The 25408-nt window shown below is 53.0% G+C and overlaps 2 non-coding genes and 2 pseudogenes across 2 annotated transcripts; all 4 read left to right on the forward strand.

The window, feature by feature from the left end:
• Positions 1-4: 4 nt before the first annotated feature.
• Positions 5-4157, forward strand: LOC136533915 (uncharacterized; annotated as a pseudogene).
• LOC136533914 (probable aspartyl protease At4g16563) lies at positions 3534-6562 on the forward strand (annotated as a pseudogene).
• Positions 6563-6939: 377 nt separating this feature from the next.
• On the forward strand, positions 6940-7011 carry TRNAD-GUC (transfer RNA aspartic acid (anticodon GUC)). The gene has a single exon. It is a non-coding gene; the product is annotated as a tRNA-Asp (tRNA).
• Positions 7012-9028: 2017 nt separating this feature from the next.
• TRNAD-GUC (transfer RNA aspartic acid (anticodon GUC)) lies at positions 9029-9100 on the forward strand. Its single transcript has one exon. It is a non-coding gene; the product is annotated as a tRNA-Asp (tRNA).
• The last annotated feature ends 16308 nt before the right edge of the window (positions 9101-25408 follow it).

Raw genomic sequence — 25408 nt, forward strand, 5'->3', positions numbered from 1 at the left:
CCTGGGTCTCGCAAAAAAGGGTCTTGCTGAGTGTGTTCCTGGGTGGTCCAGCCTTTGGTCTCTTTTCTCGTCCCTGTGTTGTGATCCTCTTCTTGATGCAATGTCTCAGGGGAGGTCTTTCTCTCTTTCCCCTAGGGATCAAGTTTCCTTTTTAACGTAAAGATGCATAACAGGTGGAAATGCACTAGCTATTGCAAATGAGTGAAAATGGGTGAAGGGGTGCATATCTGGATATATGATATTTTCACGAAAGCACTAGTCACCCATGATGAAAATCCCAATTTTCCTGAAATATGTTTCCTCTTTTTGTGCAATTCCAAGTGGCGGAGCTAGGGCTCGGGCTGCCCTAGCTGCAGCCCTGGCTCCAAGCCAAAAGGCGATGCAAATCCTCTAGAAATTCTACAAATTCCAAAAATATTCAAACAGCTTGATCTTGTATTAATACTTCTGGCTCTGGCAACACCCCATTCCACTGGTTGTTACACACCCAATATTCATACTATCTATGGGACCCTAGATACCATGAGACACTTATTATTCATTCTATTATTCAATTTTGTTTGTTTGTTTTCCTTTCTGTTCTTAATTAACATGCATCTCCTTGACTTATTAATAGGTGTTGACTTGATAGATCAGATCATGGATTTTCCTGTTGACCCAATCATGGCAGCTAAGGCCTATAAGTATAAAGCAGAACTACTTTTTAAGGAATACTTGCTAGCAGATTCATATGTTTTATACACTTCTGTGCTCGTGGGGCTCCTGATGTGCAAGTTGGTACTGTTATTTACTCACTCCGACTTTCATCTGTTAAATTTGATGCTTAATCTTGCAGTGCATTTATGTGGGACCATATTTGTATCTGTAGATGGAAACAAAATACATGTGTAAATTGATAGATCAGCTCAGTTTGTTTGAGTTTCATTTCGAACCTTAGTATTCATTACTTGATAGATCAGCTCAGTAGTTTGTTTGAGTTTCATTTGAACCTTAATATTCATAACTTGATAGATCAGCTCAGTGGTTTGTTTGAGTTTCATTTCGAACCTTACTGTTCATTATCCAATACATGAATCAGCAAAATACTTTTAAAGATTGTGAAGGCCTTTTTTGTGGCAACCTGTGCAAATCTTATTTTTCTGCCTAATCCTTATTTATAGTGGAAAAGAGAAATTAGGTAAGGCTTATAGTTCCTTTCTTTTTCCAGTGTGAAAGGTAGGCTTATAGTTCCTTTCTTTTTCCAGTGTGAAAGGTAGCTATTTTTCTTGAATTTAGCTCAATGTGTTCTAAGCTGTGCATAAATGGGAAACATTTTGAAAAGAAGAATCACATTTTTGAGCTAACACCTAATGCAAAATAATTCTTTGAAAAAAGCATTTGAACATAACAGTACGATGTTCGTTTTCTACGATATGTATGGTAACTGCATATTTTGCATTGTATAAGAGAAAGCAAAATACATGGAAAGTGGATGCAACTTAAGGCAAATGTGGACAACAGTTCAAAAACAAAATGAATTTGAACTATAAGATCTTTTCTAAGGCTCAACCAAGTGGCACAGCTAAGCTAAGAGATGACTCAACTGCATAACACTAGCTGTAGTGTTGTTTTGAAATCTACAAATAAACAGAATCACTGAGAGTTGAAATAACTCACTTGTCTCAACCGTATGATGTTAATACCAGGCATAGTTTCAGAAATTGAATATGCTGATGATACATTCTTCAAGATAATTTTCAGATGATCTGTAACCTCGTATAACATACTAAAGCCCCATCTAATATCTTGATTATTGTTTGTTCTTACTACTTCAGTCCTATGACTTCACACACACAATCAGTTCTGTCTACTTCAAAGGTTATGACTCTCTTACAAAGATGAAAAAAATTGAATGGAACAACAGGTGAGATTAGCATTGCAATTTATCCAGCAGGTTATCTATAAGTTTCTGATGATGCTTGATCTAATCCTTCTCTGTTCCAGAGGAATGTCCACTGTCCATGCAGTATTCATTACAATGATGTCAGTATACCTAGTCTTCTTATCAGATTTGTTCTCTGATCAGCTGGATGATCCAGTAACGTTTCGGAGTTCACACCTCTCCAATTTTACATTGGGGGTATGCTATTACTTTGTTGACACTGTTCTAGCAGGCAGGTTTCTTTGTTGACATACTCCATCTGGTCACCAAAACTTACCGTTTAGGACAAGACTTGGTCAAACCTTAAAAACTACAAACATTACTAACTATTATATTATTTAGTTTGGAAGCATGCAAATTATGTGTCGATTTGTTTTCAAAATACTTGCAAAATCTCTTATGTTTGAAATATTTTAAAATATATAATCTAGAAGAAATTACTGTTCAAAGATATGCATTGAAGACCATGCAAAGTCAAATGTGTCAAGTATTTGTGACCAGAGGGAGTATATTTTATGTTCCCTGGTCTCATATGACTCAGTTCTCCTTTTTACCAGGTCTCTGTTGGGTACTTCATTGCAGATCTTGCAATGATATTTTGGTTCTACCCTTCTCTTGGTGGTATGGAGTATGTAAGTAAACATGCTACATCATGATGTTGCGATGTTTGTTACCTGGCTATCCACCCCCTCTCGTTTCTCGTTTTAAACCTAGACATATTGCTCTCATTTGCCCCCTGTAGACTTCATTATCTGCTTGCAACATTTACTCCTGGTAGTCCTTTGTCAGGTTTTCCACCACATTCTGTGCCTTGTTTGTGCTGTATATTCTATGCTTTCTGGGGAAGGACAGTTATACACATACATGTTTCTCATCTCTGAGACTACCACCCCAGGAATCAACCTACGATGGTAAGTGAATAAATTAGCAGGTCACACGAAAATGTTGGTTGGATGTTATCTTTGAATCCATCTAAGCTGTTGTTCTACCTCTGTCTACCTCTGTGTCATCAAGGTTCCTTGATGTTGCTGGAAAGAAAAATTCCAAAGCTTACATCGTCAACGGAGAGTTGCAATGTTTGTTACTTGGCTGGTAAGTGCCAAAACACTTCACTTGTCATTTTCATTACAATGACACTATGACAGTAGATTTCATCCCTAGCAATCAAGGGTAATAGCTTTAACTGGATGCAAATTTTGGTGGCCTGATCAGTATGGTGCCTTTTGTTACGGCTGCACATTGGATCTCAAATCTCATTGTATAGTGGTTTGCAGTGTGCTAATGTTGAAAGAAATTTCTTAATGCAGATGGTCAGGATAGTTCTGTTCATCTACTTGTTTTATCACATCCTTACAAATTATGATCAGGTATTTGGTGGTTCTAATGAATTCAGTACACAAATTAGACCACTCATATATTTATCAGTTGGTAACTTTCGTTGACAGGTTAAGCAGATGGACACTTTTGCTTGTGTTCTGATATCTGTTGCCCCCATCATACTATTCACTATGAATGTAATATGGTTTTCCAAGATCGTAAAAGGTCTCAAGAAGACACTTGCCAAAAGGCATGCTGAATAGGGGAATGCTGCATACATGTACATCCACGGCTATCCATTCCATCTGTACATTCACTTACAGCTATGTACAAATTTAGTCACTAATGCAGATATGCTGGTAATTCAGCTTTTTCGTTGTGACTGCTCAGCTTGTTTTCTGCATGCTCTATGGTTTTGTGTATATGTTTAGGTCTAACCTGTGTGTGCTTAATGTAATTTTAATAGTTCATCGATTTGTAAAGTTAGTGCTTTTATATCGGAAAATTTAGGTTTATGCGATAGCTTCAAATTTTTCACGTTCAGATTTCTGAGACCATGGTCAATACCCCCCTGTTTCAGTCCCATTTTTTGCCCTTTCCCATTAATTTTGACCATGATGGAGAAAGAAGCTAAGAAAGGCAATGAAGTTATCAACAATAACAAAGTCTTTTAGTTACAATCAAATTGGGATAGGCATTAGGCAATAAAGTAAATAGCAGTGGTTCCCTTTTTTAATTAATTTTACCACTTTATTCTTGATATCGTTATTTGAGTCTATTCATTAGTCAGATTTGGTTAGGAACTTGGGATATATTACAAACTGATATAAGGTTCAACACCATTAAAGCTTAAGTCTGTAAACAATGTCTAAGCTGGACATCAAAACCTGAAACCAGAAAGCTTTTGCAGAAGTTTCTAGTGTGCATATTTTTCATATATTATTAGTCTTGAAATTATAGATACCATCTGTGGGTTCCAACATGGAAAGGAAATACAGAAAGAACATATATTATTCTTGAAATTATAGAGACCATCTGTGGGTTCCAACATGGAACGGAAATACAGAAGAAATAATTCCAGGATCCCAGAATAGAAGTACATTTCTAGTACAATCAACAAATGCAAGTGTCTGTTGGATTAGCATTGCTCTCTATTAACAAAGACAAATGGACGACACTAAAGGTTGTTGAAGGTGTCAGAGGGGTACTATGAACCCTCCTAGATACCAGCTAATGAGATGCTTGGAAAGTGCCCTCTTGACATCAAAAGTAGTCCCTTTATGTTTTGCTATGTTGGCCATGCATTGCAAAACCTGCTACACAAACAATGAAATAGTTGTTCGAGCTCATCTTTTAATTGCATAATATGGATACATTTGGCTACTGTCCACTACCTGATCATTCATCTTATTTGGCACCAAGTACCCTATATTGATAAATGTAAATTTTCAGCATGACAGGCATCATTGAGAGCCTTTGATCATCAGATAGCATATAGCTGAAGCTAATTTCCAGCCAAGAATGCCATTGAATATTATACTTGCTAGTTCAATATCTTGATTGTGATGAACACAACTTTCTAAGGCTTATAAATAGCCCAAATTCTCCTCTTATGCTGTATCAGACATTCAGACTCACACAATATGCATCCTTTCATTCAGATATACACCATTGTTCTCTGCATCATATCCAGCTTCTTCAGCTGCAATGCAGAAGATACCAGACCACCCCAGACCCAGAGCAGCCTGGTTCTTGGCCTTAGCCATGTCAGATCCCTGTATACCCCATCCATGGCACTAGTGAACTCCACAAGCTATGACTTCTTGGACATCATAGAGCCAGTGACAACATACACAGATGGCTACCTGCTGTCCCTGAACCTTGGCACTCCTCCACAGGTCTTCCAGGTGTACCTGGACACAGGGAGTGATCTCACCTGGGTCCCCTGTGGCAGCAGCAGCTACCAGTGCATGGAGTGTGGGTCCTCCGTGAAGCCGACTCCGACGTTCCTGCCGTCTGAATCCTCGTCGAACACGAGGGACCTCTGCGGGAGCCGCTTCTGCGTCGACGTCCACAGCTCCGACAACAGGTTCGACCCGTGCGCGGCGGCGGGGTGCGCCATCCCCGCCTTCACCGGCGGCCTGTGCCCCAGACCTTGCCCTCCGTTCTCCTACACCTACGGCGGTGGAGGACTGGTCCTCGGCTCCCTCTCCAGGGACTCCGTGACGCTCCATGGGAGCATACACGGCAGCGGCGGCGCCGGCGCTGGCCCTCTCCCCGTGGCCTTCCCTGGCTTCGCCTTCGGCTGCGTGGGCAGCTCCATCCGGGAGCCGCTCGGCATCGCCGGGTTCGGCAGGGGCGCCCTGTCCCTGCCGTCCAGCTCGGGTTCCTGGGCAAGGGCTTCTCCCACTGCTTCCTCGGCTTCCGGTTCGCGAGGAACCCCAACTTCACCAGCCCGCTGGTGATGGGCGACCCTCGCGCTGTCGTCGGCGTCGACGGCCGCCGGCTTCGTCTTCACCCCGATGCTGACGAGCGCCACGTACCCGAACTTCTACTACGTCGGCCTGGACGGTGTCGGCCTAGGAGACGACGGCTCCGGCGGCTCCGCCGCCATGGCCGCACCTCCCAGCCTGAGCGGCATCGACGCGCAGGGCAACGGCGGGGTGCTGGTGGACACCGGGACGACGTACACGCACCTGCCGGACCCGTTCTACGCGTCAGTGCTGGCGTCCCTCATCTCCGCCGCGCCGTACGAGAGGTCCCGCGAGCTGGAGGCGAGGACGGGGTTCGACCTCTGCTTCAAGGTCCCCTGCGCGCGCGCGCCTTGCGCGGACGACGAGCTGCCGCCGATCACCCTCCACCTCACCGGCGGCGCCAGGCTGGCGCTGCCCAAGCTGAGCAGCTACTACCCCGTGACCGCCATCCGGGACTCCGTGGTCGTCAAGTGCCTCCTGTTCCAGAGGATGGAAGACGACGCCGGCGGGCCGGCGGCGGTGCTGGGCAGCTTCCAGATGCAGAACGTGGAGGTCGTGTACGATCTCGCGGTGGGGCGTGTTGGGTTCCATCCGATGGACTGCACGCTTCACGCCCAGTGACAGCCGTTTGGCTGACGGTTTTTTTTTTCTTCGAAAAAGCCAGCTACAGCTGTTTTTGTTATCAGAAAAACATATTGTACCATATCTGATAAGCCGGGCGGACGAAGTGCGTGCCGCCATGCATGGATGGTATCTTTTCGGTACACGATCGAACAGTGCGTGCGTGCAGGCGCTGTTTGGTTGTTCGGTTAATCTGATGAGGTGGATCCGTACGATGTGCGTGCGGGATTCGAGCGGCCGTACCGTACGTACCAAATACCAAAGCACTAGCAGAAAGAGATCAAGTTGGGAAGTGCATGGCGCGAAAGCAGGTGGCGTGCATTGGGGAGTCGTTGCTAGTTGCTACCTTTTAGATTCAGAGACGCAAATAAAAGGCACTTTACTTATATCTTTATTGAACGGAATTTGTGGTAAAGCTTGCGCACGCTTTTCCTGGTTTGATCGAAGTGCTGTTGCTTGATCAGGTTAAGGTACAATTGATTCATAATGCATGTCCTTTGCTTTTATGAAATGTCGATGGCGACCGGGATTCAGGCCATAATGAGGTAGTCGCGATCTCTTCTTCTAGCACACTAATAAAAGAAGTCTGCACCGTACGACAAGCAAGTCGTTGTAGTATAGTGGTGAGTATTTCCGCCTGTCACGCGGACGACCCGGGTTCGATCCCCGGCAACGGCGACCTTTCTTTTTGTTTTTTTTTGTTGTTGTTGTCGTCGCTCATCGCGGTTTCAGAACGTGTCAACGTGGGCTCGGGCGCTCGGCCCGAACAACGGAAATGGAACGTTTCGGCGGAAGACACCGGCGGGCTGCGGCCATATGCAACCACCGTCTGTCCGTCCCAGACTACCCGGCTCACAGGGGAACGGCGAGCGGGCACACAAAAACGCCATAGAGCTAGATTGGCGATTTAATAGTTCAAACTATTTTTATCAATAAGAGTATTCTATATTATTTATTAGATAAATTCTACACTAGTTATTTTCTGTTTAAAGTGTTTCGAGACTAATACTAATTGTCGACAAAAGATGCTCCCACGATGGTAGATTGATCGGTGGAGGTGCGCGTGATCAGGAATCGAATGGTGACACAAGGCGCAGAGATAGCGATTTAGACAGGTTCGGACCGTCTGATCGACGTAATACCCTACATCCTGTGTCTTTGGTGTATTGTATTGAGTATGAGATGTATCGATCGTTGTAGATGTATGTATCTTGTTCGCTAGGGGACCTCTGTCTCTCCTTATATACTCTGGAGGGGCAGGGTTACAAGAAAAGTAGCTTATTTGGTACTATATAATATCTTGCGTTGCACGCTGAGCAGCGCCGTGCACGTCTTGATCTTGTTGGTTGGACCACCTCTGATGGTACGGCATATGTCTTGTCTTGTGGACACCGGGGCCATACCCCCACACTAATATAGTAGTAGAAAGAGTACCTTATTTGCTCGAAGTTCGAACAGCTTAGCTTTAACCGTGTAATGGTCTCACATTATTGGCCTATAGAGAATCAAAGTAGAATTGAGCAATGAGTCACGAATGCTATGGTTTTTCCATATGATTTCTGAAGTTATTCAGAAGTAATTCGCTAAGATTGTGCATCTTTTCTTATTGACAAAAAAGTGAAGACACAAACACACCCGTGCCGTCGTGGGCGATCGCATAACCGCTAGTTGTGACGGTGAGTAGGATCATGATCATACACATCGACAAGAAACCAAAAAATTCTAGTACCGGTTTGGATCAAGCATCTAGCTATATGGTTCCAAAATTGGCCAAAACACCTTTGCTATAGAATCATCTAGTGTTTTTTTATCCATTCTAGCATCATCGTAATCACATTATGTGCCTCATCTTTACTACAATCTTTATTATACCAGCAAACAGTGCCAGAGCATGGCCTTGAACAAACTCTGTGTGTGTGTGGGGTGGGGGGGGGGGGGGGGGGGGGGGGGGGGGGGGGGGCGGCGCTACAGAGCTACCTAGGCACTGCTGATTTCTTACTCTGACGCATGGACTAACTACCTAATTTTGATGTTTGTACTTCAAATAGTGGTCGTGTGACGTATGTTTGTACTTCAGTAGTGGTCGTCCGCTGGTAGGTGTGAATGTGACAACGCCGAGCAAGAGAGGGTTGAAGCCCAGCCGCTTCACCTCCACTACACACCGTCACTGTCAGCAAATATACTTGAGTGTTGCAATTGCTATAGAAAATTTTCATTAAAAAATCATTACCAAGTTCTTTTACTATTGAAAACAATATATATAGCTTTGCCATAAAATGAAGGTCATATGATCGCAAGATGAAAAAAGAAGAAGATGCGATGTCGGCTTCCTCGATACCCTAGCTTCACTCTCCCTTCCCCATAATCTTCTTTGTGTGAGAGAGAACAATGGCAGATATGAAAATGTGAAAACAACATATTTACTATTTTGACTTATACAATGCGCGTCATGCATTTCATGCCGGTGCGTGTGTAAGGTGAGAGAGAGGATTGAGAAAAAGTTTAAGGATGAGATGAGACGAACTCTAAGGGCTTCACCAACGTTGGCAGCAGTCAATGTTAGCCTCACCTAAAAGCTAATGTTCATGTAGATGGAAGAGCAATTCTTTCAACGTGCGGAGTAGGCGACAGCCGTAGCTCCTGGCGCTGGTAGATAATAGATGAATTTAGAAAGATAGGTAACCTAAACAACACAGTCGTTGTAGTATAGTGGTGAGTATTCCCGCCTGTCACGCGGGTGACCCGGGTTCGATCCCCGGCAACGGCGCAACTTTTTAAATTTTTTTGCTACTACATCACTTTTAACTGCTGTTTAGTTTGTTGCTCATCCTTACAGTTCATAATACAATTTGAATATCTGTAACTTTTTAATTTTTTTTGCTACTACATCGCTTTTAACTGCTGTTTAGTTTGTTCCTCATCCTTACAGTTCATAATACAATTTGAATATCTGTCAGAGTTCAAGAAATCATGGTACAGTTCGGTTCACAAATTGTAACCCTTTCCTATTTTCCTTAAAAGATCAAGCGTTACAGTTCTAACAATAATGCATCTCATTTTTGCTCACCAGACAGCTCATCCTTTTCTCCTATAGCACAAACATCGCTCATTTCCTATGTGATACCAATTATATTCTGTGAATCAGGCAGCTCATCTGATATATGTCTATGTAACTTAGTCTGGCACGGCCCGTGTGGACTTCGAATACAATGGTGAATAATGATGGCACAAATAGATCGTCCGCCATGGATGATCTTCACTTCAACGGGGCTTGCAAGCTTTTGACCGAGATGCATCCTTCCTCATTGTCCAGAATGCTGCACGGTATCGATTCTGCAACTCGAGCACATTGTGCACAAATAGATCGTCCGCCATGGATGATCTTCACTTCAACTCGGGTGCAGTGGAGAGGGAGGATGACGGCATGCGAGCAGCTGGGCACGGTGGAGAACACCGCGGCGGAGCAGTCGCTGTGGACCCCACCGCGTTGGGGGTGAGTGGCGGTGGAGAGATAGGAAGGCAAGCGGCGGCGCTCAGGTGTGGTGGAGAGGAAGTATGACACATGCAGGTGCCCTGGCGCGCCGCAACGATCGTCGTGGACAACGCGCGGAACCTGCAGTGGCGCAAGCTTGGTGGCGAGTGGAGGTCGCGTCTCATGAAGTCAAGTGAAGCCGGAAGCCGAACGTTTTTGGAGTGGATTTTTTTTACAAAATTCTAGAATGGAGTATTACATAGTCTAGCACATTGTGCATTTGCATTTGTCTACCATGTCAAAAAAAGGTAAATTATGAAGTACTCCCTCTGATTTAAATTTTAAGTTATTTTAGCTTTTTAGATACATATTCGTTTTATTCTAAATTATAAGGCATTTTGACTTTTCTAGACATTTGAAATGGAGATAGTGGCATTTACTATGTATCCAGACATATTTAATACATTCTAGTGGCATTTACTATGTATCCAGACATATTTAATACGTTCTAACTTTTCTAGATATATAGTGTCGGTGTTTCGGACCGGGGGTACTCAACCAACCACTGAATTTGTTCTGCGTGCTCCCGATTCCGGATGGTGATACAAAGAGACACAAGGTTTATACTGTTTCAGGCAATCGAGGCCCTACGTCCAGTCTGAGAGGTCGATCTTGTATTCCTTGCACCGAAGTGCTCGTAGTAGTGGGTTACAAGCTAAGGGAGAGAGGGAGCCGGTCCCAGGTCTCGGCAAGGTGTCGTGCGGGCCGCTTGAGGCGTTGCTCTCAGGCGGCAGGGATGTGCGCGTGTGTGTGTTACCAGGTGTCCTCCTTCGTCCCTCCCCTAAAACGGCCCAAGTCCTCTCCTTTTATAGCCTGAAGGGAGGACAAGGACGGTACATGAGCTAACTATACGGTGTCGTGTGAACAGAGGCGGCGTGTCCGGGCCCTGTAGCCTGTTCCTGTGGCGGCGTGGTCGTCGGAGTGGTCCGTCCTTGGAGCACTGGAGCGGCGTGGTCGTCCCATCAGATCCTGTGCGTCGTGGGAGCCCCGGGACTACCTCGGAGTGGGTGCGGCGGTGAACGTGCAAGCCACTGTGGACGGACTGTGCGCGAGGCCGAGACTTGGTCGGTGCCGAGGCTGCACCGCGGTGGAGGGGTCTCGGCAGGCGCGAACCCCAAGATAGCCGAGACCTTGGTGTACAGTGCCGAGGCCTCGAGTGGGCGGCTGATCGTGGGCACAGCGTTAGGACACAGTGGCCGGTAATCCCCGTCGTACCCTGTCCCAGCCGGTATGGCGCTGATCGTGGGCACAACGTTAGCACACAGTGGCCGGTAATCCCCGCTGTGCCCTGTCCCGGCTGGTATGGTGCTGATGCGACCTCGGGCCCCGTCGGCCATTCTGTGGTATTGAGCCATCGTCCGGCTGAGATTGCGGGAGTGGTTGAAGCATTAATGAGACATGACGCGCTGTCTGGAGGGTCGGTCGAGGCGGGGGGTGACGGACTGCGGACGACCCGGCCTCGAGCGACACAGAGAATGAGGCCTCGCGCGAGACGAAGATCGGGCTCCTTGCCGAGGCCTTGCGCGAGGCGCCTCGCGCGATACGAAGAATGCACCCCCTGCCGAGGCCTTCCGTGGAGAGCCTCGGGCGAGGCGGAGACGGCGTTCCCTGCCGAGGCCTTCCCTGGAGAGCCTCGCGCGAGGTGGAGTTTGCATTAGGATGCCAAGACCTCCTGCTCGAGGCTCAAGGCGAGGAGGAGGAGGACCCAGTGGGCTCGGTCGTGGTGGGTGAGGGGCCCACGGCTTACCTTCTAGCTTTATTTTTTAGATGGGACTTGAGCGACCCATTTGGTGTTTGCTTGGGGTACCCCGTTCTAAGGTACTCAACAGTAGCCCCCGAGCCTCGGGGGGAGTGCGTGCACTCTCCCCGAGGGTTTGCCGAGGCTGGGTTTATACCTGCTCCGTAGGAATTGGGGTTTGTTTTTTGAGGTTCCGGTGGGTGCGCGCGAGCGCACCCGCCGGGTGTAGCCCCCAAGCCCCTGGAAGAGTGAAGTTACTCCTCCAGGGGCTTTCTCCATTTTCGCGTTTGAGCGAGTAGTTCTTATTGCATTTGCCGAGCCCATAAGTGCAAGTTCGGGTTGCGGGGGTCTCGGCGAGGCTGCAGGAAAAAAGCCCTCTAGCCTCCGCGTGGAGCGAGAGGTTCGTCAAGGGCCCCCCTGACTTTGGGTGTGACCCTCATGCTTCCTTTCGCTCAGAAGGAGGGGTGGAATGTGCCAGGCTACCCTCGATAGGCGCGAGCGTGGACACTTCCTGTGAGCTGTTATCGGGTAGTCCGAGTGGAGGCCCGAGCCCCGTTCGCTAGGTGACGGCTAGCGGTCTAGAGACACACTCCAAAAGTACCAGAGGGTTTCTCTAGTGGGTGCCGAGGCCGTTCGCTGGGCCTCGGTGGCTCGGTGCCTCCCTATAGTGGGATCCCATTCGGATACTTCCCTGCCGGTCTCGGACACAACTTAGGACGCCCTGAGCGACTGTTCACTCTGACCTGGGACATTCGTAGGCTCACCCCGAAGTCGTCCCTGACTCTGTTGCCCTGGGGTGGCTGTCGAAACCTCTTGGAGGCCCAGCCTTCGAACCCCTGGACCGTAATGGGCTCGGCACCCTTTATCATGTTTTGTAATGAAACCTCTAGCATGGGCTTGGACCGTTTGTCTTGGTCTTCGGGTGCAAGAGGAGCCCCCGAGCCTCTGCCTAGAGCAAGAGGGCGGTCGGGGGTCCCCTGACTTTTTCATCCGCCCCTCACATATCCTTTTCGTTCGGACGGAGAGTTTGTTTGCCGAGCCCATACTGGTCTCGGCAAGGTTGCAGGAAGAGCCCCTAGCCTCTGCGTGGAGCGAGAGGGCCGTCGGGAGTTCCCCTGACTTTTTATACGCCCCTCGCGTGTGAGGGTTTGTTTGCCGAGGCCCCTTTTGGGCGTGAGCCTGAGTTGTGGGGTCTCGGCGTATTTGCAGGAAGAGCCCCCTAGCCTCTGCATAGAGTGAGAGGGCCGTCAGGAACTCCCCTATCTTTTTGTACGACCCTCACGCTTCCTTTTTGCTCGGAAGGAGGGTTTGTTTTGTCGAGCCCCTTTGAGTGCGAGCTGGGGTCGCTGGGTCTCGGCAAGGTTGCAGGAAGAGCCTCCTAGCCTCTACATAAAATGAGAAGGCCGTCGGAGGTTCCCCTGACTTTTTGTGCAACCCTCACACTTCCTTTTCGCTCGGAAGGAGGGGTGGAATGTGCCTCGCTACCCTCGATGGGCACGAGCGGTGGCACTTCCGGTGAGCTGTTATCGGGTAGTCCGAGTGGAGGCTCGTACCCCATTCGCTAGGGGACGGCTAGCGGTCCAGAGACACACTCCAAGAGTACCAGAGGATTTCTCTAGTGGGTGCCAAGGCCGTTCGCTAGGCCTCGGTGGCTCGGTGCCTCTCTACGGTGGGATCCCATTCGGAGACTTTCCCCCGGTCTCGGACACGACTTTGGGCGTCCCAAGTGTTTCGATTGCTTGGGCCTCGGCCCCGTATAGGCTCGCCCACGGTCGTCCCTGACTCTGTTATCCTAGGGGGGCTGTTGAAACCCTTTAGGGCCTAGCCTTCGAACCCCTAGATTGTAATAGGTTCAGAGCCCGGTTCCTTCATACGAAAGGAATAGGCCATAGGGAATATCTTCCCTATTGGCTCGGCATGGGTGGTGCGCCTTTTGAGGCGGTTTCATGGGGAGTCGAAACGACGCCTGCTGCCATAGTGGCCGAGCATGACGTGGTGGATGGGACGTAACTGTCCTCGTATTTAATGCGGGAGACATGGGCGCGTGGGCCGATGAAATCGGCTCGTGGTTAACTGCGCCGGACGGGGGGAAAACCTCCCCGATTTCGTCGCCCGTTCGTTTCGCCTTCTCCCTGCATAAATACCCGAAGAGTCTTGCCCCTCCTCATCTTACCTTGCCTGCATTAGCACCGCCTCCGTCGAGCCGTCGCTAGAGCAGCGAGTGCCGAGAAGTAGAGGAGAGAGGAGCAAGCCTAGGGAGAAAGCGAGACAAAAGCGAGAGCATAGGAGAGAGAGAAAAAACTCACCATCGCCCTCGATTCCTCCATCGCACCCATGGCCGGCGACATCGTTGTTGTCGAGGCAGACCCCTGGGATCCGTCGGACATCACCGAGGACATGCTCCAGTCGCTTGTCGATGGTGGACTCCTCTGCCCGGTGATAGACCCCACTAGGCCAGAGTGGATCGCTCCGTACGGCGAGCCGGAGCCGAGGCCTCATGATGGCTATGTCGTGAGCTTTGTCTCCTTTCACGAGCGCGGCCTCGGTGTCCCGATGGACCGGTTCATGCGGGCGCTCCAGCATTACTATGGCGTGGAGCTCCACAATTTTAATCCCAACTCCATCGCTCAGGCGGCTATCTTTGTTGCCGTCTGCGAGGGGTATTTAGGGATCGCTCCCCATTGGGAGTTGTGGCTCTATCTATTCTAGGCGGGGCATACTACCAAGCCGATGGGCATGTCGGGTAAGAGGAAGGCGGCGAGGGCCGGAGGCTGCACTCTCCAAGTGCATCAGGACCGCCTACACCTCTACATCCCGGCCCAACTCACGTCCTCCAACCGCCGGTGGTACACGAGTTGGTTTTACCTCCGCAACGACGACGGAGGGTTTCCCCCCTACACTAGGCGGATTGTGGGGAGTTGCCCGGAGAGATGGAAGTGGGGTGTCCTGAAGGTCGACCAGCCCAAGCTGGAGCCGCTCCTGGAGGGGCTAGCGAGGCTGCGGGGCCATGGCCTCACCGTGGTCGTGGTCGTGGCCGCCTTCCACCGCCAGAGGGTGCTGCCGCTGATGGCTTGGCGGCGGCTGTTCGAGATGAAGCCGGGTGAGCCCATTGAGGGCACCCGGATGTCCTCCTCCGCCCTTTTCGATGAGGAAATTCTTCGTCGGGTGGAGGAGACGGTAGAGGCGAAGCTGAGGAGCGGCAACTTGACCCCTATCGCGATGCGGCCGTCGTGGGGGTTCCTATCACTAGTAAGTCATGTGCCGCTGTAGCCTCTGAGCCTCCTCAGTCTCCCCTTACCCCTTGTTCCCTTATGTGCGTTTGTCATTCCTTCAGGGGATGAGGGACGTGCGCTCCTCTCCGCCACCCGTTCCCGAGGACGTGGGGCGGCGGGCGATCAACCGCGCTCATGCCGATGCATAGAAGAGGCGAAAGGACGCCAAGGCGGTGAAGCGCACGAAGCACCTCCTCGTGCGTGAGGAGCTGGATAAGCGCCGCCGTCAACAACGGAAGGATGGTCTCCCGTTGGAGGAATCCCCATCGACGTCGTTGTCGACGGAGGCCTCGGACGGGAACGACAAGGGCGAGGGAGGGAGAGGTCCCCTAGACCACCTTCCTGACATCGTGGAGGTGGCACCCGGGGTGTCGGCAAGCAGCCCGGCGTCCTCGGGAGGGGGAGGAGAAGCGAACCCGGGGCCGGCGGTTGCCCGCTCTGGGGCCAAGGCCAACATGCCCGAGGCGTGGGCATTAGGCAAACGCGCCGTCAGCCTAGTAGGCTCGGCGGCCGTGGTGGAGCAGGTGGCGGTGGAGGCGACGCCACCGCCCCTATAGAGGACCGAAGGGGCGCCGGTGTCCGCTGAAGACCGACCAGCGCCGATGGATACGGAGGCGACGCCTCTACTGCCACCTCTGCTGCTGCGGATGAGGTTTGCCGTGGTGAAGCGGTTGCCGCCCCATTCAAGGCAAGTGTATTCTTGGCAGGGTCATAGTGTCTTCCATTTGCTTTTTTGGTTTCACACTGATCCTGTAGGTTAATTTTCCTTAGTCGGAAGCGGCCCACGGATGACCTTCCCTTGGCGCCCCTTAAGGCACTTAAGGTGAGCCCTGGCTCCTCCGCCCACTGGGTGGCGGAGGCACAAGCCGCCATCCACCGCGGCGCGGCGTTGGTGAGGGTCGACCTGAAAGAACCGGCCACCCAAGGAGGGGCTGCCGAGGCGGCCCCTACACCGATGAGAGAGGGATCGCTCCCATCCCATGGGGGCAAGGCTCATGAGTCGGATGGGGCCAGCGTGCCCTTGGTTGCCGAGGCCCCCGGGGTCTCTGAGGCTAAGGCGACGGAGGACAGGGCGCCCAAGGCCACCGAGATCGTAGTGGCCGCGGCCGGTGTTTCTGCGTCCTCCGAGGCCACGATGGCAGAGGCTGGAGCCCCCGAGATCACTAAGGCCATCGTAATGGTGGCGGGGCTGTCCATCCAGGAGGCGGAGATGAAGGCGGTGGAGGCTTCGGTGGCGCCCTTGGCTTAGGGGCCGCCGTTGTTATGAGAGAGCGCCCGGGATACGGAGGTCTATCCGATCTCTTCCGACGATACCTCCTGGGCATGGGAGGTGGTCGACGCCAAGGACGCTGGTGCCATGGAACAGTCGGCGCCAATCTTGGACGATGGAAGTTCAGCCCTCGTGCGGGCGCGACCCGAGCCTTGCGGGTGGGACCACCCATGGGTACTATGGCAGAGCCAGGACGACCCTGAGGGGGAGCCTCTGTTTGCCCTCGAGGATGTAGCCGAGGGTGGGTGGTGGGGCACCTTCAAGCAATACCGCCAGCTGGCGGTGCGGTCACTACGGACGGCCTTGTCTGTGGTGGCCGATGAACTGCCCGGAGTCGCCCAGGTTCGCATTTTCCTTTCTCGTGTGACGTCGTTCTTTTCTCGGTTTTGTCGCAATCGATGACCTCTGTTCTGTTTCCTCAGGAGCTCGAGACCTAGTCCCTCGGGAAGTCGGTCTTTCTCTGGTGGAAGAGGGGCATCTAGGACCAGCTTTAGCGGTAGAAGGGCCTTCTTGCCGACGCTAACGAGCTTCTGTCGGTGCGAAGCGCGGAGGTGGAGGACCTCCGCCTTCGCTATGCCGACACGAAGGTCGAGGCGGCCATGGCCCAGACACAGCTCGCCCCTTTGGCGGCGCAGGTCAAGGAGCTAGAGGAGGAGCTTACCTGCACGGTCAGCGATCGGGATGCCTTTAGGTCCCGGGCCGAAGAAGCGACAGCCTTGGGCAAGGCCCTCGCCAGGCAGCTAGGGGCAGAGGAGAGTGCGCACCGGCTGACAAAAGGCGCTCTGAACAAGGCCCTTGCTGCGGTTGAGGCCTCACAAATCGAGGTTGTGGTTTTGAAGGGGGCGGTCGAGGGTGAGTTTCAGTCCCCTTGTTTTGTTTCCTTTTCCTTATGTTTGCTCCCTGACTTCCTTGTATGACGTAGAGCTAGGAAGTGAAGCTTCCAGGGCGGCCGAGGCCTCAAGGGTCGAGGCCCAGTGGTTGAAGGAGAAGGCCAAGGCCTGTCAGGCCGAGACCCGATGCTAGAAGCAGAAGGCCAAGGGTGAGTTCCATGGGCTTCTGTCCCTAACTTAGGTTGTTCTTTCTCTCACTTGACCTCATTCCATTTTCCGCGGTGCAGAGTCAGAGGCGGAGATCATTCGGGCCGCCGAGGCTTCCAGCGCGGTGCAGACGGTGCTCAAGACCGAGATCGGGGAGCACGAGGCACTGAAACGTGCTGCCCTTTCCGCTTGCGAGGCCTTGGAGGTCGAGGGGGTTCAGTCAGGTAGCTCCCTTGGGAGCCGCTTGATTGCGCTGAGTAGCCAGATGCGCGAGCGGCTCTAAGGGGCACTGCACATGAGCGTCAAGCGAGCGTTGGCCATCATCTCCTCTCACTACCTTGGTGTCGACCTCCCGGCCATCAGTGATGGCTATGTTCTGCCTGATGATGACGAGGAGGCCGATGCGGCGGTCGCAAAGCTAATGGAGGCGGCGGAAGGCCCTAGCACGGCGCTGGCGACGCTCTTCGAAGAGGAGGTGGTTCCTCCCCTACCATCTGCCGGTGCTGAAGGCCCTAAGCCTTGATTTGGGCCCTAGGGGCTATGTAAAAATAGAATAGGGGTTATTTTTTGTATCGTAATGCTTGTGGCCGTCGAGGCCTTTATTTTTGAAGTACTTGTGTTTCTTAGTTGTTTTTCTTATGTTTCCAAGCCTTTGCCTTCTGTTGCTCCTAATTAGATTTCGTTTGCAAAACACCCCCTTGGGGCCTAAGCCGTCCCTTGAGCGAGAGGTAGTGAGGGAGTGCCGTAGCCCGGAGGCGTAGGCCGTCTCGTGACTCTACCAGCCTCTTGCTTAGGAAATAGACCTTGGCCCGAGAAGTTTTTACAACTGATTCGTCAGAGCCTGCTAGGGACTTGGCGTATGAATTTTTGCGAAAAACAACTGAAGAATGGTGTGTGGGACCTAGGGGACACCTAGGGGGTCCCCTATCTAGCCCCCGAGGGAGGCTTGGTTCTGCCAAGGTAGAACCGAGTCTCCCTTGCCATGTTACTGTATTGCCGAGGCCTACAATGGGCACGGGGGGTTTCTCAAAAAGTTAGACCAACTAAAGAACGCTTTTTAATTGTATTTCGAGAAACGACATATACAATGCTTGGAAATTTAGGGATAAAAGCGACGTAGCTGTTCTATGTTCCAAGCGTTGGTGAAGACTTCGCCCTTCTCGTTGGCCAGCTTGTAGGTCCCGGGCTTCACCACTTGGGCGATGATGTACGGTCCTTCCCATGGTGGGGTCAGCTTGTGGCGACCCTTGTTGCTCTGTGCTAGCCTCAACACCAGGTCGCCTACCTTCAAGTCTCGGCCTCAGACGCGTCGGGCCTGATAGCGCCGCAGGCTCTGCTGGTATTTGGCCGAGTGTAGTAGCGCGACGTCTCGGGCTTCCTCTAGTTGATCAAGGGCGTCCTCTCAGGTGGTGCGGTTACTTTGTTCGTTATAGGCTTGTAGCCTCGGGGAACCATATTCCAAGTCAGTGGGGAGGATGGCCTCGGCCCCATAGACTAGGAAGAAAGGCGTGAATCCCGTGGCTCGGCTTGGAGTGTTCCTTAGGCTCCAGATGACCGACGGGAGTTCGGCGAGCCATTTCTTGCCAAACTTTTTCAACTGGTTGTGAATCCTTGGCTTGAGGCCTTGTAGGATCATGCCGTTGGCATGCTCTACTTGGTCGTTGGTCTTTGGGTGTCCTACGGCCGACCAGGCCACACGGATGTGGTGGTCATCGCAAAACATCAGGAACTTTTTGCCAGTGAACTGCGTCCCATTGTCGGTGATGATGGTGTTAGGGAACCCAAACCTGTGGATAATGTCAGTGAAGAACAGCACCGCTTGCTCGAATTTGATTCGATTGATCGGACAAGCTTCGATCCATTTGAAGAACTTATCGATTGATACCAGTAGATGGGTGTAGCCCCCGAGGGCCTTTTGCAGAGGCCCAACCATGTCGAGCCCCCACACGGCGAATGGCCATGTGATGGGGATGGTTTGCAGGGCTAGGGCCGGGAGATGTGTCTGCCGAGCGTAGTACTGGCATCCTTCGCAGGAGCGTACTAGCTTGGTAGCGTCGGTGACCACCATCGGCCAGTAGAACCCTTGGCGGAAAGCGTTCCCTACGAGCATCCGAGGCGCCACATGGTGCCCGTAGGTGCCTGCGTGTAAGTCCCAAAGCAGGGCTTGGCCCGCCTCGGCACTGATACATCGTTGGAGGACACCTGAGGGACTTCGCCTGTACAATTCATCATTGTAGAGGGTGTAGGTCTTGGCTCGGCACACAAGCCATCGCGCTTCGATTCTATCGTCAGGAAGCTCCCCCCGATCAAGCCAATCGAGGAACGGGACTCACTAATCCATGTCCTGATCAGTCTGCGGAGGCTCGGCGTTGACTTCCATGACCTCGGGCTTGGTTGAGGGGGTCTCGGCAGCAGAGGGGGCGTCGAGCTTTGCTGTGGGTTCCACAGGTGGGCCCTCCTCTGTTGCCGAGGTGTAGCCAATGGAAGGTTTGTGGAGGTCTCTGGCGAAGACGTTCGGGGGGACCGGGGCCCATGCCGAGGCCATTTTTGCCAGCTCGTCGGTGGCCTCATTGTACTTCCACGCGACGTGATTTAGTTCGAGACCATCGAACTTGTCTTCTAGGCGTCGTACCAACTTGCAGTAGGCCTCCATTTTGGGGTCGAGGCAGTTTGACTCCTTTATCACTTGATCTATGATGAGCCACGAGTCGCCTCGGACGTCGAGGCGCCATGTCCCAAGTTCGATGGTGACTTGTAAGCCGTTGACGAAGGCCTCGTATTCGGCCATGTTGTTGGCGGCGAAATGGAGCCACACCATGTAGCGCATGTGTACTCCGAGGGGTGAAATGAAGAGCAGACCCATGCCTGCCCCGGTCTTCATCAGGGATCCATTGAAGTACAGGGTCTAGCACTCCGTCTGAATTTGAGTAGGTGGTAGTTGGGTATCTGTCCATTCAGCCACGAAATCGGCCAAGACCTGAGACTTGATCGCTTTTCGAGGCGCAAAGGTCAAGGTTTCCCCCATGAGCTCAACATCCCCCTTGGCTATCCTGCCCGAGGCCTCCCGGTTATGAACTATCTCGCTCAGGGGGAAAGATGATACCACAGTCACTGGGTGTGACTCGAAGTAGTGACGCAGTTTGCGCCGGGCCAAGACCACGGCGTAGACCAGCTTCTGGATGTGGGGGTAGCGTGCTTTGGTCTCGGAGAGCACCTCGCTGATGAAATAAACAGGTCGTTGGGTGGGTAGAGTATGCCCCTCTTCCCGCCTCTCTACTACTACGGCAGCGCTGACCACTTGGGTCGTTGCGGCGATGTAGAGTAAGAGGGCCTCGTCCATGGCCAGGGGCATCAGGACGGGAGGATTCGTGAGCAGTGCTTTGAGTCCGTCGAGGGCTTCTTCGGCCTTGGGAGTCCAAGAAAAATGCTTGGATTTTCTCAAGAGCTGGTACAGAGGCAAACCTTTTTCGTCGAGGCACGAGATGAAGCGGCTCAGGGCCGTAAGGCATCCCATGACCCTCTATACTCCCTTGAGGTCTCTGATTGGTCCCATGTCGGTTATGGCCGAGACCTTCTCTGGGTTGGCTTCAATGCCGCGTTCTGAGACTATGAATCCTAAGAGCATGCCTCGGGGGACCCTGAACACACACTTCTCGGGATTGAGCTTGATGCCCTTCTCTCTAAGGCATTTGAAGGTTATCCTCAAGTCATCAACGAGACCCTCGGCCTTTCTGGTCTTGACCACGATGTCGTCTACGTAGGCCTCGATGGTCCACCCAATGTTGTCGCCAAAGACCTAGGTCATGCACCGCTGGTACGTGGCACCTGCGTTTCTAAGGCCAAAGGGCATCGTCACATAGCAGTACATGCTGAATGGTGTGATGAAAGAAGTCACGAGCTGGTCGGACTCTTTCATCTTGATTTGATGGTAACCTGAGTACGCATCAAGGAAAGACAGGGTCTCGCACCCTGCAGTGGAATCAACGATTTGATCGATTCGAGGTAATGGGAAGGAGACCTTTGGACAGGCTTTGTTCAAACTGGTGTAGTCTACACACATCCTCCATTTCCCATTTTTCTTCTTGACTAACACGGGGTTAGCCAACCACTCTGGGTGGGACACTTCCTTGATGAACCCGGCCGCCAAGAGTTTCTGTATCTCCTCACCGATGGCCCTACGCTTTTCCTTGTTGAAGCGGCGCAGGCGTTGCCTCACGGGTCTAGATCCGGCCCGGATGTCCAGGGCATGCTCGGCGACCTCCCTTGGTATGCCCGGCATGTCCGAGGGACTCCATGCGAATATGTCGGCGTTCGCATGGAGAAAGTCAACGAGCACGGCTTCCTATTTGATGTCGAGGGTGGCGCTGATCCTCAGCGCTCGGTCATCGGGGCAGGCGGGGTCGACTGGGATGAGTTTGATGGTTTCCGTGGGCTCGAATGCCCCCACGCGACGCTTGGAGTCAGGCACCTCACCACTGAGTTGGTCGAGGTGGGCGATGAGGGTCTTGGCCTCCGCAAGAGCCTTGGTGTACTCGATGCATTCAATGTCGCAGTCGTATGCATGTTCGTACGTGGACTCAATCGTGATGACACCGCTAGGGCCTGGCATCTAGAGCTTGAGGTAGGTATAGTTGGGCACTGCCATGAACTTGGCGTAGCATGGCCACCCCAAAATGGCGTGGTAGGCTCCCCCGAACCCGACTACCTTAAAGGTGAGGACTTCCTTGCGGTAGTTGGAGGGGGTGCCGAAGCAGACAGGAAGGTCAATGCGCCCGAGGGGTCGCGTGTGCTTCCCTGGCACGATGCCGTGGAAGGGTGCGACGTCGCCTCGGAGCCTCGACCGGTCGATCTCCAAGAGCTCCAGGGTGTTGGCATAGAGGATGTTGAGGCCGCTGCCTCCGTCCATCAACACCTTGGAGAGTCGGGTGTTGCCGATGATCGGGTCGACAACTAGTGGGTACTAATCGGGATTCAGAACATGGTCAGGGTGGTCATCTCGATCGAAGGTGATCGCCTCTCGGGACCAGTCGAGGTACTAGGGGGTGGCCACCTTGACCGAGAAGACTTCTCAGCGTTCCCTCTTGCGCTGCCACATCGTGAGGCATGTCGAGGACCCACCGAAGATCATGAAGGCGTTGCGTACCTCGGGGAACCCGTCGTCCTTGTCCTCGTCCCGGTCATCGGCGCCCTTCTGCTTGGCGTCGTCGTCGGGAAGCCCGAGCCTAGCGTAGTAACACCGCAGCATGGTGCAATCCTCGAGAGCATGCTTGACCGGGCCCTGGTGGTAAGGGTAGGGTTTCTTGAGCATGTCGTCGAAGGGCCTAGGGCCTTTGAAGCCTCGGGGGTTCTTGCGTTCTGCGGCCACGACCAGATCAGCCTCTAGAACCTCCTGCTTCCCAGGCGCCCCTTTTTCTTTCTCTTGGGGAGGTGGGAGGCTGAGGCCTCGGGGGCCTCGTCCCTCCGCTTACCCCTGGTGTCGGTGTCGGGGAAGATGGCTCCAATAGCCTCTTCACCCGAGGCGAAGCTGGTGGCGATGTTGAGGAGTGCGGCAGTAGAGCGCGGCATGTTCCGACCTAACTCTCGAACCAAGTCCCGACAAGTGGTGCCGGAGAGGAAAGCCTGGACGATCTCTAAGTCACCGACACTGGGCAACTCGGTGCACTGTTTGGAGAAGCGCCGGATGAAGTCTCGGAGAGACTCATCCGGCTTCTAGCGACAGCTCTTAAGATCCCAGGAGTTCCCAGGGCACACGTATGTGCCCTGGAAGTTCCCAACGAAGACCCTAACCAAGTCGCGCCAGTCGTGGATTTGCGAGGGAGGAAGGTGCTCGAGCCAGGCTCGCGCTAAGTCTGACAAGAGCAAGGGGAGGTTGCGGATGATGAGCAGGTCATTGTCCACGCCACCTAGCTAGCAGGCCAGGCGGTAATCGGCAAGCCAGAGTTTAGGGTTGGTCTCACCGCTGTACTTCGTGAGATTGGCTGGTTGCCAAAATCGGGCGGGGAAAAGAGCAGTGCGGATGGCCCTGCTGAAGACCCGAGGGCCTAGTGGTTCAGGGGAAGGACTGTGGTCCTCCCCACTGTCGTAGCGATCGCCTCGGTGTGGGTGGTAGCCCCGAGCAGGCCCCTCGTTGTCGTGGCGTCATCGCCTGCTGACCACCTCATGGTCTCCCTATACCTCACGTCGATTGCCGAGGCGGTCCAGAAGCACGGGGGCCCTATGGGCTATCGGCGCTCGGTCAGGCTCGGGACGAGCTGGGGCTTCCCTGTCCTACCGAGGCGGTGCCGTGGGCAGGTTCGAGGCACCCCCGTGTCGTCGGGAGGCGGAACTCTCAGCCTGCTGAACCGCGGTGGTCTCTAGGAGATCTCGGAGCTCGCCGCGGACCCGCCGCCCCTCCGTGGTAGAAGGCTCAGGCATTGCGCGGACCAGCATTGCTGTAGCCACGATGTTCTGGCTAGCGCGATTGAAGACTGGGGGTTGCTCACTCCCTTCGTCGTCATGGATGCGGTGATACACATCGCGGGCCCTCCGTCGGGCTCCCCCGCCTTCACCGCGACCTCATTGTTCCTGTTCAAGAGAGTCTCGAAGCTGCTGCAGAAGGAGTTGGTCTTGTTCGACCTTGGCCTGGAGCTCACAGAGCTGTTCTAGGTCTGGGCGCTGAGGTCGCGCAAGAGCGACGTTCTCATTTTGTGCGGCCGGCAGGACGGCGCGTGGAGGTGTGGCGGCGCCCGCACCTAGGCGAAGCGAGGAATGGCTACCTACCCCCTCGTCCCCTTCGTCTACCCTCGGCATCCCGAGCCCGACGTGAAAACACTCGCGAGTGGGGTCGTAGGTGCTTTCGTTGTCGGAGTCGGAGTAGACGAAGTAGTAGTCGCTTGCGACCAAGAACTAGCGCAAAGCCCCAGGGTCGTTGAGTCTGGAGAAATCCACTCCGAGCCATGCCTCGTTCTCATCCGAGGAGTCGGCGTGGGTGCTCAGGTCGAGAGCGAAGCGCTGGCGGTGTTCTGAGGGATGCTCGTGAGCGGTAGTGTAAGCGTAGGCGTAAGAGGCGGCGGCATTTCTCAACCCAAAGGGGTATGGGGATGGTGCCATCGCCAGATTCTGCCCCGCCGGGGTTGGTTCTTCAGGGAGTGGTGGAGCGGAGCTTGACGACTAGGCATCGCCGCGTGCCCCAGGCGACTTTCCTTTGTCCAAGCTCAGGCTAGACAGGTCCCCAGCCAGGGACCCTGTGTCAATAGCTGGTCGTAGGATATCGGCGGGGGTGGCGTGTCGTCCCGGATTCGCGTAGCGTCGGGGTGACCTTGTTCGTGTCGTGCTTGGTGAGCACGGCGAGAGCGACCGCCTGCGCCTGGGCTGCCGGTGCGTAACTTCATCGTCGGACGGTGGGGCTCGAGGGGTGAGGAGTACCATGTCGTACTCATGCCCTAGAGACATGAACTCTAGGCTCCCAAACCAAACCACGGTGTCGAGACGCAATGGTCGTACGGGGTCTGCCATCCGAAACCTGCTAGGATGACGAAATTGACACGCAGCGCCCCCTACCTGGCGCGCCAACTGTCGGTGTTTCAGACCGGGGGGGTCCTCAACCAACCAGTGAATTTGTTCTGCGTGCTCCCGATTCCGGATGGTGATGCAAAGAGACACAAGGTTTATACTGATTCAGGTAATCGAGGCCCTACGTCCAGTCTGAGAGGTCGATCTTGTATTCCTTGCACCGAAGTGCTAGTAGTAGGGGGTTACAAGCTAAGGGAGAGAGGGAGCCGGTCCTAGGTCTCGGCAAGGTGTCGTGCGGGCCGCTTGAGGTGTTGCTCTCAGGCGACAAGGATGTGCGCGTGTGTGTGTTACCAGGTGTCCTCCTTCATCCCCCCCTAAAACAGCCCAAGTCCTCTCCTTTTATAGCCTGAAGGGAGGACAAGGACGGTACATGAGCTAACTATACGGTGTCGTGTGAACAGAGGTGGTGTGTCCGAGCCCTGTAGCCTGTTCCTGTGGCGGCATGGTCGTCGGAGTGGTCCGTCCTTGGAGCACTGGAGCGGCGTGGTCGTCCCATCAGATCCTGTGCGTCGTGGGAGCCCCAGGACTGCCTCGAAGTGGGTGCGGCGGTGAACGTGCAAGCCACTGTGGACGGACTGTGTGCGAGGCCGAGACTTGATCGGTGCCGAGGCTGCACCGTGGTGGAGGGGTCTCGGCAGGCGCGAACCCCAAGATAGCCGAGACCTTGGTGTACAG

Source organism: Miscanthus floridulus, unplaced genomic scaffold, assembly GCF_019320115.1.
Source record: "Miscanthus floridulus cultivar M001 unplaced genomic scaffold, ASM1932011v1 os_1313_1_2, whole genome shotgun sequence".
Lineage (NCBI taxonomy): Eukaryota > Viridiplantae > Streptophyta > Magnoliopsida > Poales > Poaceae > Miscanthus > Miscanthus floridulus.